The sequence below is a fragment of the Saccostrea echinata genome, unplaced genomic scaffold (assembly GCF_033153115.1).
Source record: "Saccostrea echinata isolate AGI-Se365-2 ecotype Australia unplaced genomic scaffold, CSIRO_AGI_Sech_v1 ptg000022l, whole genome shotgun sequence".
NCBI classification, from domain to species: Eukaryota; Metazoa; Mollusca; class Bivalvia; order Ostreida; family Ostreidae; genus Saccostrea; species Saccostrea echinata.
Window position 1 is genome coordinate 13,320,173 of NW_026889771.1, and position 17,963 is coordinate 13,338,135.

At 32.3% G+C, this 17,963-nt stretch overlaps 1 protein-coding gene and 1 long non-coding RNA gene across 3 annotated transcripts in view; both read right to left on the bottom strand.

Moving 5' to 3' along the window:
• LOC133190446 (charged multivesicular body protein 5-like) overlaps positions 1-17,963 on the bottom strand; it is a 445,151-nt gene that overhangs the window by 345,053 nt on the left and 82,135 nt on the right. The gene's annotated exons all lie outside the window — the stretch shown is intronic.
• Positions 4,651-8,447, bottom strand: LOC133190940 (uncharacterized). 2 transcript variants are annotated; one of them, XR_009721634.1, is made up of 5 exons: positions 8,313-8,447; positions 8,043-8,195; positions 7,134-7,241; positions 6,636-6,722; positions 4,651-6,520 (listed from the first exon to the last, which is right to left on the bottom strand). It is a non-coding gene; the product is annotated as an uncharacterized LOC133190940 (long non-coding RNA). The 2 variants fall into 2 exon arrangements; XR_009721635.1 differs by having other exon boundaries at positions 6,672-6,722; positions 8,313-8,445.

The following is a 17,963-nucleotide window of genomic DNA, read 5'->3' on the forward strand; positions in this document are numbered from 1 at the left end:
CAAGGTCGTCTAGTAAGCGATTTTCCAGAGGAATTTGTTATCATACTTCCAGAAATGCAACTAATACTCCCAGTTCACTATCGAAGGATAAAATTCTTCAAAATTACTTAATTATTTTATTCTTTAATTCTTTTTAAATTCCAACCAACGAAAGTGAATTCGAGTTACCTTACCTAAACTGGATTCCTAATCTTCATTTACAAAGAAATTTGAAGCGTCCAAGCCCCTTTTTTACTCCTCCTAAAATATTATCCATTGTTAAGGAGAAACTTTATTCGTACTGTGCAACTAAATATTCACAATGTGTTGTAAATCAAATGTGGATTATCAAAAATTCCTACTAACTTTTTAAAGAATTAAAATCAAAAAAATATATGGAATGTCTGCATCATCAAATCATATGATATACTGTTTACAATCAATCGTGACGATAAATTGAGATAATAGACGACTACTTCTTAAAGAAAAATGGGAGTCGGAAATTTTTTTTATCATTTAATTGGTCATTACGATTTCCTTTGTTAGAAATCAGTCTGGTTCTGAACACAATTGATATTAAAAGGATTGAAGTTCCTTTTGACGATATGTATATATATATATATATATATATATATATATATATATATATATATATATATATATATATATATATATATATATATATAAAAGTTTTGCGACCTACTTTAACTCGCTAATATTAATCGCCACGAACCATTTATTTTGCTTTGTATTCGTAGAGAATGTTTCCTAAATCGCGAAAATTAATCGTCGCGGATTGATTTCAAACTGACGAATCGCGAATAAAAGATGTCGCCAATAATAATTGGTATACTATATATATATATATATATATATATATATATATATATATATATATATATATATATATATATATATATATATATATATAGACTCATAGTCTCTGCACCGAAACATAGAGTTAAAAATATGAAGAGTCTTGAGTTAGGATTCGGTGATTGTATCGTTAGTGATGCATCTTTTGTCAAAAATTTAGGTGTATTCTTTGACAAAACCCTCTCCATGGAAAAGCAATGTATCTCAATTTCTCGTTCAGCATACATGAACATTCGCAAAATTGGCCGCATCCGTCCGTTTATAAGTGACGAAGCATGTAAAGCTCTAGTGAATTCCTTAGTTACATCTAAACTTGATTACGGCAATGCATTGCTATATGGTGTTCATTCTCAACACATCGCCAAACTTCAGAGAGTGCAAAACACAGCCGCAAAACCAATCACGCGTTCTAAAAGATCAGACCAAATTACTCCAACTTTGATCCATCTTCACTGGCTCCCAGTTCAATACAGGATCCAATATAAAACCCTTCGTAGCCTATCCCCAGTCTACATGAGAGACATCATGACTGTTTATAACCCGCCACGATCACTACGTTCAGAATTCTCGCATCTTCTCCAGGTACCTCGGACACGCACGAAAACATACGGAGACCGTCGTTTAGACAAGGCCGCATCGAGTCTCTGGAACTCTCTGCCTTTTAAACTTAGAGAATGTATTTCATTGCCCAGTTTTAAAAAGGATCTTAAAACACATCTTTTCAAACTAGCTTTTAATTTGTGATTTCTTAATATAAATATGGCTTATATTTAGATAGAGACATTATGATTAATTTTATTCACATGTCTTTTTTATGTATTTTAAACATTGTCTCTTTTTATATATTTTAATTGTAAAGCGCTTTAGAGGACTCAAATTGATAGAGCGCTATATAAATTTTTATATTACTATTACTATTACTATATATATATATATATATATATATATATATATATATATATATATATATATATATATATATATATATATATATATATATATATATATATATATATATATATATATATATATATATGGTCTTTTCAAACCTATCTTCCAACTATCAGTTGGAATTTTTATAGACACTTATTGTGTTCCTTAATTAACAAACCAGCTTTGATACTCAAATAAAGCAGAATTCCAAAACTTTAATTTTACATGAGAAAAAGAAGAATGTTGTTGTGGCCTTCAACTCCAAGTTTAGTGATATCGACGATGTTTTATCAATCAATAATACTTACTATCATTAATTTGTCAAGTGGATAAATCCCAGTGAGCTCGAAAAAAAGACACAAGAGTTTGTTACATCTGAATTACATTTGAATTTTTACTGATTGTAGACTATGACGTCTAACTAATAATTTAACTGTACGATAAACGAGATGACGTGATCTTTTCCACGAAATGTGAAGATAATGAACACTTATCATGCTAAAAAAGTCTGATAAACACTATAAATTGAGAAAGAAGGAAACTCGGAAATCTGGAAACGTCTTACATATTTATTTTGATCAGGTACCATGGGGGAGTAAGCCTCCCTTGTTGACTAGTCACATCCGCTGCGTGTCCTTGATCATGATCGGATAAACAGAGAAATCCGTGGTCAGTTCAGTATAATACGAGGGTTGTTCGGAAAGTTCGTGGACTTCTATCATATCTTTTTTATTTCACGTCATTTTATACCCAAATTTGGTAGAAATATTGTAACTATAAATTCAAATGATTTGTATTGAAAAATTTTAAAATATCTTGATTTATTTCAAACTTATTAGGAGTTAAAAACTGCAAAAATTGGTTCGCGGAGCAAGTCAAAATTTAGCGATTTACAAACATTACACTAATTAATTTCTGTAGTCATATCCTCTGTAAAATGGCTGAAAATCAAAATTAATCTAGACCATCAAATTAAGAATAGTTACATCGTTCCCTATTCCAAATTATGACTTAATAGTTTGCTTCATGGAAAAGAAATCAATTTCTGAAGATAGGTCGTTCTCATTGAAAAAGGAGAAAAAGGTGACGCTGTAGAACGTCACGGAGCAGCGGTTTACGATACAATTTTCTGTTGTACTCTGGAAAACGTCAGAATAAATTCTGAAAATGTTGTAAGAAACATGAAATATCTCAAAAGCGGGTCATGCATATGTGTGTTTAAATGGCCCAGGCGGTATTTGAATGATAGAGGCTCTCTATCAGACGAGGACGATCTGTGAGAAAACGGATTATCTATAAAGAATCAACCCAAAAACGTTCAGTTAGTAACGTCTTGGAAAGAGAAAGGCATTTCATGGTTGCTGGTCTTGTGAAAGCATAGTTAAGCGGTAAAAAAGAAAACATTGACGATCAAAATTATGCTACTGGAACAATTGTTAACAAAATGAATTCCAATTGATAGAGACATGTTTTAAATGAGCAGATATTGGACCAGACTGTGTGAAATGTATAGGGGAATATTTTGAGAACCTCATGACGCTATATTTTTGACGTTATAATATTATTTAGTTTGCTCCGGGGTTACCAAACATGCTGATTTTAAAATAAAGTAAATTGATTTCTTTTTAATCGAATGGAATGAAACTTCACACATCAACAAAATAAATATTTTTACATATGATAATGTGCTTATATTAAATTTCTTGAAAGTAGTACAACGAGGATTGACATTGTCCACGAACTTTTCGAACAACCCTCGTATTAATGACCTAACAAATTGTAAGAAAAACGTCAATCACATTTTAACAAACATTGTATTGTAAGCATAGATTTGAGAAATATTGAATGTATATGACATTGAAGATATCCTTGTTTCATCAACTTATTTGTGAGTAGTGATCACCAAATTTTACTGTGCAAGCATAATTTAAAATTTTCAAAATGGGTATTATTGAAATAGAAACCGAGAAATTGAAAAAAAAATTAATCATTTTTTTCTCAGAATTTGCAAGGTCATTTTTTTCAAAGGATTACAACTTGCATACAGTTAAACTGATTTCTAAAAATATATGCCATAGGTTGTATAAATTTTCACTTTTGCCCAGAAGCAAAATATGCATTTTTTTAATCTCGTGTAATTTTTTTATTCAATTCAAAGAACCAACAGTAATGGCAAATAATTAACCGATAAAAAGGGGGTCCTTCGTGCACCCTTTAATACTCTCAGTCAGTATGTATAAGGATAATTCTGCATGGAAATCAGATAATTAAATATATAAATAAAATATTCTAATTCAACAAAAGTAGAATTTGAAAAAATAATATGTTAAATATTTATATTGAACGAATAAAGGCAGCCAAGTGCTACATAAATCAGTGTTTAAAAAGTGATCAAATATTGGTTCATACATACTTTTGTAATTGTAAATATTTCAAAATCTTTACACATTATCAAAATATTAGTGATTAAAGGGAGATAATGTCAACTCAATGCTCGTGCCTTCATTAAAACAAATTGAGAATTTCAAAAAAATAAACGAGTCACTGTTGTAAAAAAAAAATTCCGATATCTATGTGGACATGGTGATCACATCATTATTTTTCCACGTATGAAACATTTTGTTCAAATGACTGCTTTTAAAACGACGTACACTTCTATTTAAAAAAAAAAAACAACTAACTACCTAACAGTGGTTTGATTAAATACCAACGTGGTTAGAAAAAAATCAATCGGAGAGAACTAAAAACTAAAACAGTACTATCAAAGACAAAATGAAAAATATTTTTTTTTACTCTTTACTTACTAAATTTATATATTAATAAAAATGTTTTTTTATTTTTTTTATTTTGGATATGATCCAGTTCGCATTTCGTTCAGCTTCAATGAGTTTCAGCGAAATTACGGCCCATATCGGAAAGGGACTCTACTGCTTATGTATAAGTCTCAGAATTTTTTTTTCTTTCAAATAAATGCACATGGAAATCACGATCTTTTTTTTACTGATCTTTTTATTTCAATAAAGTTTATCTGTTAAATATATTGCACCAATATAATATTAAGATATTCCATTTGCCTTCATAAAAAGGCACTACGGTGTTCACCAGTTGACAAATATCATAAATACATTTGTAAGAATAGATCACACTTTCATCATTCATTATATATTCTTCAGAATGACATCACTAACTGATAAAATACTTCATAACGACAAAACAAAACTTAAATATTTACTGTCATTGCCCTCAAAAATCAATCTGATCAAATTAATAAAATTTCATCATCACGACAAACATAAAATACCCTGTCTAGCAAAACATGTATTCATAAAAATAACTCAACATTTAATCTGAAAAATACATCTTTTCCCTTTCTCTAAACATATAATACAAATGTATTCTTAATCTTAAATATGAGTTTAAAAGATCAACAACGATTTCAATGAATAAAATAAGAAAGTTTCCAATTCTTATGAACAAATCACAACTCTTGTTCTACATTTTCACGAAGGAAGCATGAGGAAATTTGAAAACTATTAATATTACAAGAGGCCTATGGGCCATCGCTCACCTGAGCACATTGACTAGGAAAAAGCACAAATCAGTTCAGTATTGAAAAGTTTACATAAGGATGGGGATGTTGAATTTTAAACTAACTGAGGATCCTTCCATATGAATAAGACTATACATGGCTTTGCTGTTCTTGAGAAGAAGCTGTTCTTGAGAATAAGATTCTTAAAGATTTTTTCCTATATATTCCTTTCTAAAAGGATCCCCATTGTGGCCCCACCTTACCCCCGGGGGTCATCATTTGAACAAACTTGAATTTTCACTACCTTCCATATCAATATGAATATAGGATGCTTCCATATCAATATGACTAATCATGGCTTTGATTTTTAAAGTTTTTTTCCTATAAATTCCTATGTAAAACTTTGATCCGCCATTGTGGCCCCACCCTATCCCAGGGGGTCATCATTTGAACACACTTAAATTTACACTATGTAAAGAAAGTTTTTTATAAGTTTCAACTTTTTTGGTCCGGTGGTTCTTGAGAGGAAGATTTTTAAAACATGTCACCAAATTTTCCCTATTACTGAATTATCTCCCCTTGAATGAGGGCGTGCCCCTTCATTTGAACAAAATTGAATCCCCTTTACCCAAGGATGCTTTGTGGCAAGTTGGTTGAAATTGGCCCAGTGGTCCTGGAGAAGAAGTCGAAAATTTGAAAATTTACAGACGGACAGACAGACAGACTACAGATAAAATGTGATCAGAAAAAGTTCACTTGAGCTTTCAACTCAGGTGAGCTAAAATGACTGGGATATTAGAAGTTCTAAAATGTATGTGGAATGTTAATGTATACTGGATCTTAAAGAAGAATAAAAGGGGTACAGTATATTAAACATATTAGAAGAAAATTAAAAAATAAACTTCTTTCTATAAAATGAAAAAATGGCGAGTAGTTAGTAAATCGGAATTTAAACATGTGTGCAATGATAGATCTGTCTGGATCTTATGTTTTAATGTCTTTCACAATGTTATTGTAAGACTAAAACAATCAAACACATTAAACACAAACCCAAGCACAAACAAATTTTTAGCATTCTATTCTTTCTCTCTAAGTCATTCAGATCAACATGCATCGAAAGAAGCTCACTCTTCAACAAATTCTTTTGGGATCTCTCTAACTGTAAATTTCGTTTAGACTCTTCCAACTCAATGAGAAACTGTCCTGAAAAGGGAAATAAAAATAACACCATGTCTAAAGATTTATTTTATAAAAATAATAAATACCCCCTTTCTCTACAATTTGGAAAAATACGAATATTTTGAACAGCTTAAAATACCTGGTGTTTTACGGGAGGACTCATAAGCTTCATTACCTTCAAGAATTGGTAACAATCGGCCCAACTCTCGGACTGTGGGACTACGACCTACGAAATGGAGGATGTCAATATAAATAGTAGTCCGATAATATAGATACGTGACGTCTCAAAAATTCAATTTCCTAAACATAAGAAAATTGATTTTCACATTTTGTGTGATTTTGCATTCTTAAAAATTTTACTTTAAATCATTATAAATGTTGTAGAGTGCATTATTAAATTATACCATGACAATAAACAATGTCATTTAAGTTATCCAGCAGGTTGTAATATCACTTATACTTCTAATAAAAATTCAATTTTTTTGAATACTTAAAATACTACAATCTACATAAAATACTTTTCTTTTTTCGTTCCAATTTAATCTTTGATAAACTCATTTATCTAATGGACGAATAACGAAATAATAATAAGATCTGAACTTTTAAAAACATTTTTATTTTCCTAAAAGGTGCATACCTAGTTCTCTCATAATGTGGTTGTACATTTTTGTTAGATCACTATGAGGGTAATGTTGAAAAATATTTATGTAACGGGATATATCTTGTTCAGGAATATCACTCCATCCTAAAAAAAAAAAAAAGATGTTCAAAATAACTGAAGTCAGTTTCGGTAAAGCAATTGAGTAGAGCAGACGGACTTGCCTTGCTCAAGTATTTACAGTAGTATTATTCATAAATATAAAGTATTGACCAGACTTTCACATCTTTTTTGAGGTAAGTTTTTTTTATATCAATTTAAAGGCTTTTATCTTAGACAGTTTCCTGAATTGGCCAAGGACCTTAGTTCTTAATATTGATGTAAATTATGTGATTGAGTAATATGTGCATTGCTATCATTTCAAGTATTATTCAAATAGTACACGAGTATATTAAAGTATGTAGTAGTTGTGTGGTGTAAAGTACGTGTGTATAGTACGCAAATATTTCGTATATTTTGTGGAGTTGTGCAGTAAAATGCTTGAGTAGTGGAAGTAAAATGCAGTATGCAGTAAAATGCTTGAATAGTTGTAGTAAACTGCAGTCTGCAGTAAAATGCTTGAGTATTTGCAGTAAAATGCAGTATGCAGTAAAATGTAAAGTATACAGTAAGGGTTGTGATATGCATGAACACGAATCAAGTTAGTATATTTTAGATTCAAATGTTATAATGTATGTAATTTACAATTTGTAGATCCCATTTGGTCCAGAGAGCCATTCAACCAAAACAGCGAACCATTCCGAAATTTTAAATATCTATTAAGCCATTAAATGTATTTAATTCAAAGAACTTAGTCCTTGCATTCCCTTTCGTGTGGCGACCAATCGGCCTGCCTGCGACAGCAAGTATTGTCATTTGATAAAAAAAAAACCCTTAATGATTTCTAACCTGCAAGACCCCGTATGAATGTAGAGATATCAGGTTCTGTCCATAATAGTGTTCCACTGTTGTCATGATCAATGTCCCGTGGTGGTGGGTGTGGAAACTGATTTATGTATCTATCAAACTCATGTACATGTTCTGCACTTACTGGTCTGTATCCTTAAATAACGTAAGTATATTTTGCTAATTAGTTTTTTTTACAATGCAGGCACATGTTTTTCTTTTACTATTTTTTGTTACAGGGATTAATATCATGGCTTTGATCATTGACCTTACCTGATTTCTTTAAAATGACTTCATGTAAAGTTTGGTAAATTGCAGCACAACCCTCTCCATCATCCGTAGGATGTTGGTGTATTTGATCTGCAAAGAGAAAAGGTTAAACAGTCAGTAAGGTTTTTCTGTGAGAAAATAAGATTCTCCTCAAACTCACTGTATATAATCCAAATCCATGGTGTATCTATAATTCTAAAGGTAAAGGCGTCGTATGGATATAAAAATAAAAAAGAAAAGAAAAAAGAGAAACGAAAAGGAAACCAAAAAGGGGAAAGAACGTTTGATAACTAATTTGTTTTTGTTAGTATTGAATTTATCATGATTTCAGTCATTTTGGGGTAAAATTATTTTTAAAAAACTAGAGGAATTAGAATCAAATTAGACGTCTTTGAAAGGGAAATCTAACTTTGTTGATCAGACCATTATTATTTGTTCTGGAATTGATGATTTAGGAAAAAGTATAGCTATTTGCAAACGCAGATGTAGATATGGCTGAGAGGGATTCATTGATAATTCATTTTTTTTTTCTTATATCAAGTACAGTTTTCACACTATGCACAATTTTGCATATACATGTAGGCGTAGAAGTCAAAAGTTATATTTTAATTGATGTTCTTTTGGGGGGGGGGGGAGTCGTGAACGGACTAAGTCGTTAATGTAAGTTTTGCGGAAAAAGGAGGAGGAACTAGCCTGTCAAAACTGTACTGGGATTAACAAACCACATGCAATGTAGACCCGGGGACGTTAACGCTCTCTTTATTTCTCTTCCATAAAGGAATGGATAACATGACAAAATCTTTGCCAAGGTGTGGGGATTGAATGAGGTGTCATCATCAGAAAACAGCGGCGGATCCAGGATTCTTTTTTTACAAATTGGAAGGGTTTATTTTTTATATGAATTAATGTTAAGGTGTATGATACAAACAATCGATCATCCTAAGGCTACCCAGAGTTTCACTGTACAATGTAAGTTCTCCATTGCAAGTACTAGTACATAAAACCTTTTTTTTAAAACTTCCATGGACATGTATTTTCTCAGCAGTGCCAAGAAAAAAATAGGCCCATGGAACATAACGCTCACTTAAGTAAGTATGGCCCTTCTGTTCTTCATCAACAGATTCTTTTTCCTATATGATTTTGAAATGAAAAACTATGATCACATATTATGGCTCTATCCTATATCAGGAAGTCATGATTGGAAAAACATGAACTTACTCTGAGTATGCTTCCTTATAAATATGAGTAAAAATGGCTTTGCTATTCTTTAGAGGAAGAACTTTTAAAAATTTCCCATGTATTCATATGTTTAATATTTGTTGCCCATTGTGACATTTCCCTACTCCCAGGGGTTATGATTTGTACTAACTTGAATCTTCACTACTTGCGGATGCTTCTATATGAATGATATTTTAAATCTTGCTATGTAAAAAAAAACCTGATCCCTTTTTGTGACACACCCTGATTTAAGCAGTTTATATCTACACTGCCTCAGGAAGCTTACACATAAGTTTTATCTCTTCTAACCCAATAGTTCTTGAGATTTTTAAAGAACTTTACCTATGTACTTTAATGTAAAACGTTGATCGCCTATTGTGATCTTACCCTATCCCAGGAACCATGATTTGATAAATTTAGAATCTACACTACCACAGAAAACCTCCCGGATTTTAGAAGAATTTTTCCTACGATTTCAATGTAAAACTTTTATATTGACTTTAACAATTTAAAATCTATACTTCCACAAAAGTATCATCTATGCTGGCTCGGTGATTCTTGAGAGAAGATATTTAAAGAATTTTAAATTAACATTTAGCTCAATCTAGTTTTCTTTTCACATCCGCCATTTTGCAAGTTATTTATCAAACTAAATATAGGTATAGGAGACGAAATAATATTGGCCAATACAAAAGCAATTCATAAGTTAACCGAAGGAAGTTCTCATGAATAGGATATATTTAGATCATTGTAAGGAATACTAAACTTTGGGTGAACAAGATATAAACATAATGGGGTCCTGATGTCTAAACATCTATGATAATTATCTTCATCTATAACATGTATAATTTATTTAGATATCAGTCCTTTATGTAGAGCAAAATAAAATAAGCTTAACATTTAAATCATATAGATTCAGGCTGAAATTCATTAAATGACAGTGATTTTTTTCAGGAGTAAAAACAGCACACAAAATAGGAGTTGTGTAACCTACTTACCTACTCAAGTTCTATTGAACTAGCTGCACACATGCGCAGAAACTAACCTTCAGTGACTTAAGACACCAAGATACAGGAAAATAAACTGAAGTTACCATTGTTGTTTAATTTTGCTGAGTTTGTGACATATTCGAATTTTTTTAACCATTTGAATCGATGGAAACTATCTCGGATTCCTCAAACATGTCATGGACTATTTTTAGGCTCTCGTTAATATGTATGTATTTATTCACCATGAATAACAGAGTTGTTAATTTCTTCATTGAATAGCGCGTTCAACTGAAATGCAGATACCCATATTATTGGAAGTATTTTGCCATCTGATTTAGCATATGATAAGATTGGATAAAGCAATTTGTGGCAATAATTCACGTACTCGGATCTTTTCTTAGTATGGTTAGAGTACAAGATATCGTGCATAATAGCTAACATTACCAATATCAATAGTCCGTTTATTATTCATAAAAATAAAAAAAATATCATACTAAAGTCAAGGTTGTTGTAAACATAAAATGTTTAAAATATATCCATACGCTAGATCTTTGCATTATTATACAGATAACCACGTTTGCAAGCTTACCATGGTACGTCTAGAGTCCATGCAATTTTTGTTCTAAATATAGAACTTGGATTGGGATTGCAAAAATATTCGTTTTGGCAATTTTCGGACTGAGAATACGGAAAATTAGATCGCCAAGTGGTCATTTTCTATGGGGGATGGGTCGGAGGGGGGGGGGTCCTTCGGGGCATTAATGGCACTAGTAAGGCTTCCTTGACATTGAAAATACGTAAAGAAATTCAAGGAATGAATGAAGGTGATGAAAATGCAATCAGTTGATAAACTAAGTTAAATATTTTAGACCCATTAGTCTTGACCCCTTTCTGAAACATTTATTTTACAATTTAAAGCATATAAACAAAGACTTACCTTGAAAGTTTGCCATAAGAAAATGAATTGATAATAATATGTATTAATTTTTCGCCACTATAATGAAAAAAAGCTCAAAATAGCCGGTATTTAGAGTTTTTTAACACTGTGGCAATTGTCGTTCCCGCGATGCTTCAAAATATTGGACGCGCATTAATCTGTCAATTGTTTATATGTAGGTATTAAAAAAGAAATTGGTTTTCCAAAAAATCACCCTTTTGGTATGATAGGATAAATAAAATTAAATTCTTATTTTGTATGTTTCTGTAAGACGCATCATTAATTAAACCCATAAATGTTTCACTGCATGTATATAGAGAACTATTTCGTTAGATTGGCTATCATACGCGCATGCATACCAAGAAAAGGAGTAACCAAATCACCGGATATGTCTGATATGCGCAATGTACAGACAGGTGATCAGTAATGTAAAGAGCCCTCTGCCGGCTCATTGGTTGATAAAAACTACATGTATCGCTGACGTAGAATTTAAACACCCCTACTAATGTGTTCGGAACCTTTTATTTTTCGGTGTTCTGCAAATTATAAAACTCGAGGAGTTCAGAGTAGCTCTGACAGTAGCTCTGGCGAGATTACAACGAGATAAGGTAAATTATTCACGGAAATGTGGCTAGGAAGTGACTTCCACGTGGAGACATGGTAAACAGAAAAGTTATGTTGCATTTCAGTTTTCACCACTGTATAATATCTGTAGAAATGTACTTCAGTCTCTCTTCAATTCATTCAAACTTCAATAAGTATTCCTAATGAAATTATTTTCTGCAGTTATGTATTAAAATTTATTTTTGAACAAAAATACTTGCAAGGAAACTGGGACTATTTTTTTGGCGTCAGATTAGCAAATGAGGTACCAACGTGGCTTAAACTGAAAAATCAGCTGAATGAGTTAATTGCATTGTGGGTTACTACGAATACTACAGGAATTTTACGCTTGGGAAAAACCCAAATCTACAGGCGATCGGAAAGGCACAATGAACTTTTTTTTTCATGCATTTCGTAGATGAAAAGTAATCTGTCCATTTTTATTCTATTATTCCCATGCTCACAATTACAAACAATTCATTCGTTAAATAAACGTGGAATTCTAGCTTTTCTCAAAGTCAGACTGTAAGGCGATTTAATTGCGTCTGTATTCCTTTGTTGTTCTATCTAATACAATTGTCAGGTGGGTTCCCTGGCCAAAAACACATGTGACCATGGGTATTGTCATGTAAAAAAATCTTTACTGTCCATTTAATTGTTTAAATGCCTAAGAGATGCTGCTCGTTTTCCTTAACCTTTGAAGTGCTGGTGTTCTGAACGTAACACAGACTACATATTATTATATAATATTTCTAGTTAACAACGTATCAACAAATAACAAACACCAGTGACATCTTTCATAGTTTCTAATCATTTAAATATTTTTTTAAAAACAGTTTTGTTTTTTTTAAATGGTGTTTGCAGTCCATTTTATATCGATCGTAGATTGACCTGAACCACGTGTTCGAAGTAAAATGTAAACATGTAGTTGTCCAGTACGTTGTTATTCATTCAACGATTGGTCAATTGTTCGTGGTAAGATCCTCTCCGCGCATTTATAACAATAGCCATATAAGGTGAACAAAGGTTTGTCGTAGAAGATATTACACATTATTTTCTACCAGCGGATTGGGCGATTTTGGAAAAATTGTTACTACTGAGCTCAAATTTTCGCCGTAAATTATCACAAAAGGGAGGATTAACCCCCCCCCCCCAAGCCTTTTCTGTTTAAAATCAAGAACATCTCTCAGAAAGGTCTGGAAACACATTTTTCATAGGACACTTTTTAAAAGAAACAGACTATAGCAATTTCCTGTTTTCTGCCAATTTTATTTATAAAAACGGTTCTACCCTATAACCTTTGAATCGGTCAACCTACACCACGTATCTTAAATTTAAATCACAATAACATTAGAAGGGGTGTTAAATATTTCGGGAAAACCAAAACAGATCACAGAGTGCAGAATTGCTAGCCCTATATTATGGATGATTATCGGTACCTCAAATTTTCATTGCTTACAAAAGTTGCAATAGGTTATTCGGGGAGGATTGTATTGCAATCCTTTTATTTCTTAGAATGCGCGGTATTTCAATGATTTCTTATACCACATCGCACATTTAATAAACTTGTTTCAAATTTCACATACCATACAAATATTCCTTTTTTCAGATTTTTGTTTCACAGTAGTGTTAAACATTTCATACTACATACAAGACATTTCACTAAGCTGAATTAATTCTAAATTTTCAGGCGTAATGCTGTTTATAATCTGATAATCAGTGATAATTTGGGACATTAACAGATCAGCAAGCTTCTTATCACATTACATTTATACAGAAAATTTGAGAAAATATTAACATCAAATCTGTGTCCAAGCACCTTTAAAGCTGACTCACTGAGTCAGCAGATCGCCTTATTGTGTAATTATTTCCCATGCTGTATCGTAGAGCAGCGGCGATAGACTGATATGCGCGAACGATAGAGACAGGCAATACCAGTCTACAGCGGCGATATATGGCTCATCACTCAAGCCAGGAATCCCTGGCTTCAATGGCGGTGATCACCTGTCTCTTTCGTACGATAGAGACAGGCAATACCAGTCTAATCACCGGATGGAGAATAGCATAACATGTAAATGGGTAGGCGTTACCTGATTGGCTGAATTCAGGTGTGTAAATATTTTCATTTTAAAGTAAAAATATTAGTTTTAAATAAATGATTGAATGAGGGAATATTACAGAAAGTATTGAAATACCAGGGGGAACTAAAGGAGTGGGGTTGATTTTAGATGTAGAGTGCCATTTACTGCCGATTACTGTAAGTTGTAAACTAGCACTGGTTCTCTGCCCTTGATTCCAGTCGCTGCCGCTAGGAATTACAAGTTGGTTTTTCAGGGCGCTTGCGCCCGTTAACCAATGTCAGGGTACCAGTCTAGTTGTAAACAACTGCAAATTTGACCTATAAACGCCACGGCACGGTATATTTTTTTCCGTGTTTTAATAAGTTTCAAATGATATCAGAGATTTGTTTGAAAGGGAATTAGTAAAGTACTGGGAGGGCATAGGGTTTGTATAGAGTTCTATGGGAAATTAATTAGTACTCTTTTCCCTATACCAGTATACTCATTTTGCGACTGCAGATATTCGATCGCGCATAGTTGTGCGCATCGATGTGTTATGATTCCTTACTACGTCACACAGCTTTCACAGGTATACTTTGGTCTTGGTTTATGAATATGCATGATACCTATTAATAGATCTAGCCCTGGAATCTCAGATAAAGCGTGCATAAAAAATTACGTATTTTACATTGTCCTAGCCAATTTCAATGTTATCAAAGGTTATTATGGTATTAAGGTGTTAGTATAACTTTCTTCGCAGCTTTAACATTTTTTTATACATGCGGTACCATTTGCTCGAGACATTAATATCACAGATTAATATCGATCACGCCAAAATGGCAAACCTGACAGAAGACCGCAAATTGATCCTCCATGGATTAGAATTATTTCCGAGTACCCTGAATCAAGCTTATGGAAAAATCTATACAAGAGAACAAATAAAGCCACAAATTCTTTATTTGTATAGCTTGACTCAAAATTGAATAAACGTTGAAATATTCTATCTTTTCCATTTGTATTTGTTACGGTTCCCTATTTATTCCCTTTACTTTGGGAAACACTTCTGTAGAAACACAGTACAAGTTAAACAATACTCCCTGTAAAATACTGGACTATAAAACGACAAATTATATGTTTAATTTATTGTATGTTTTATTTTATCATCCATTGTATATTTACCAAGTTCATCATTTGGGACGAGGTCGGTAATTAGCGTTACCCCGAAATTCCTCGACATCTTACATTCCCAAGTCACGCTTTAATAGCGATTCTCTGTAACCACTTAAACTTCTTTGCCACGCATGGTCACCGATTTTGATGAATCTTTGCTCATTATTACAACTTGACACCAGAAACATATATCAAATAAAATTTCGTTGCTATGGGTCTTGGTTGCCATGGTAACAGCCAGAAAAGTTGGAAAAATTGAGATTTTCAGATACTTTGAATCTTTATTAAGCCTTAATAAAGATTAAGAAAAACAAACAAACCATTGTCACAAAAACCTGACACCTTGTTGCCACTTATGCTATAAAGAAACTATTTAGAATTTATCTCTAAGTAAGTGGTAACCATGGGTACATTTGGAATACATTTTAGATGCTGAAAAATGCAGAAAAACGCTCAATATTCACTAATGATAGGTGTTAAATGATCAAAGTCAATCAACAACATAAGAAAAAACAATAAAAATATTTGACCTTAAGTAATTAGGTATTGGCAATATTATTCTAAAAATAACTTTCATGGTTGCCATGGTAACACAGTGTAACCATGCAAAATATGTTGCTAAGGTTGGGTTAATGCTACTGTCTTCAGGAAAAACAATAAAATTCATGATTGGCACATATACATCCTTAGGACCTTGCAACACCGACAACATAAGAAAAATTGGGATTAATTGTTACTTTGCAGTGTAACCATGGAAACAATGTACCAGTTGTTTAAAGTGATATTTTTTTGCTGCCATAGGAATTTACTTACTTTTTATTCAAGAAACATATTATTTGACTCACCTTGAATAGTACTTATCTGGAAGAACTAAAGTTGAATATCATATATTGATAACGTTTGTTGGAAAATACAACACTGTTGCTATGGTAACCAAGAAGGGAAAATGTTCGATTTTGTAAATTTTATATCAATATTAAACCCTATGTGCCAGCTTTTTGCATCCGGTTAGAGATTGGGTGGCAGTCAAAATTGAAAGTCAGGTTAGTTGTTCATAATTATCAATCATAAAAGTTTTGGGATTCTACATACAAGGGTACGTATCCAAGGAAACAGAATATTTTAAAGATTTTTATGCAAATTTTTTCGGCTTATTTCCATAGCAACGCACTATTTAAAGAATTGAATTTGAATTTTTTGAAATGTGAAAATTAGGGTCACATGAACGTCTTTAAAAATTGATCATTAGTTATACAAAAATATGCTTTTTAAAGAGATAGGATAAGATTTAAACACTAAGAGAGTAAATTTAAAATCCGTTCTTGGTATTAAAACCATGGCAACCATTGCCATCCTATAAGAAATATCATATTTCTTCCTTGGTATATGTTGCAAGGATCTTTTGTCTATTATTTGCTTGCATTTCAACCTATATTTTTTTTTATTCTTAAGTGTATGATTTTATAAAATTAAATGGGCAAAATTGTTACTTTTGAATACTTTGTTTCCATAGTAACGAATGTAATAGTTGATTTACCAAACATGTTTATCACGCATTTAAGACATTAGGCCTTCAACTTTCAAAAACAATCATTGCCACTTGTTTGCTTTGCTGCAAACGTTAACTGTGGGACTCTGAACATGTTGAAAAATGCCATTTTTCAAACTTTAGGACATGTTGCCATGGTAACCATGTCACGTAGCAACGATTTTCTGCCTGATTTGAGTTTACAGTATCAAAGACTTTTATCATAGAGAGTTTGGAGAAATTCTGAGACTATGCGTGCCACAGCTCCTATATAAAAGTTCAAGTCGTTACAGAGAATGGCTCTTAACTGTTTACGATTGCTTTTGTTTATGTTTACGAAGTTCATCAGCAATAAGTCCCAAATGTACCAAACAGTATATTATCCGCGCCCTAGGGTGCGTGATTCCTTTCGTCGATCCGATCACAGGAGTTCGCAATTTTATCAATAAAGTCAATAAAAATCACTCGATTGACCAAGCCATGAGCTATGCGTTAGCATAGCGAACAGGAATGCAACGCGTTTTTGGAGAAATCGACCAATTTGCTTTTTCCCACCGCTTATTCAATACAGCTCGTCAGCATTCGTATCAAACAACATTTTTCTACTAAAATTTGCTTTCTAACCCTTCTCGAATGCTGTCAATACCCACTTTCTTCGATTTCGCGTAAACATTCGTTTTACCGAGAAGCCATTACGTGACGTCACATCAAACCCGAACCCGACAAATAATTATTTCGATTGTTTTAAATAAAAAAATAATAAATACGTTGTCAATTATTGTACATATTTTATTTTATAAATAAATTGAATAAATCATAATACTTAATATCCCCCGATTATTTTTTTATGGCGAGAAACCATGTCGAGTTGTTCAAAAACAAAGGGCGATAATTTCAGTTGCATGTGCGCGCAAATTGAAATATTGAGTAAGTTAAAAGAAATTCGTCGTGTCGAACAACTTTGCTGATGCACTTTGGTAAGTTGGTGATAATTTAAAGCAACAGGAAATAATTTAAAGTTTATTCTCTATCTTTTTTTTATTTTATAATTATTTATCGGGTTCGGTTTTCATGTGACGTCACGCAATGGCTTCTCGGTAAAACGATTGTTTACGCGAAATCGAAGAAAGTGGGTATTGACAGCATTCG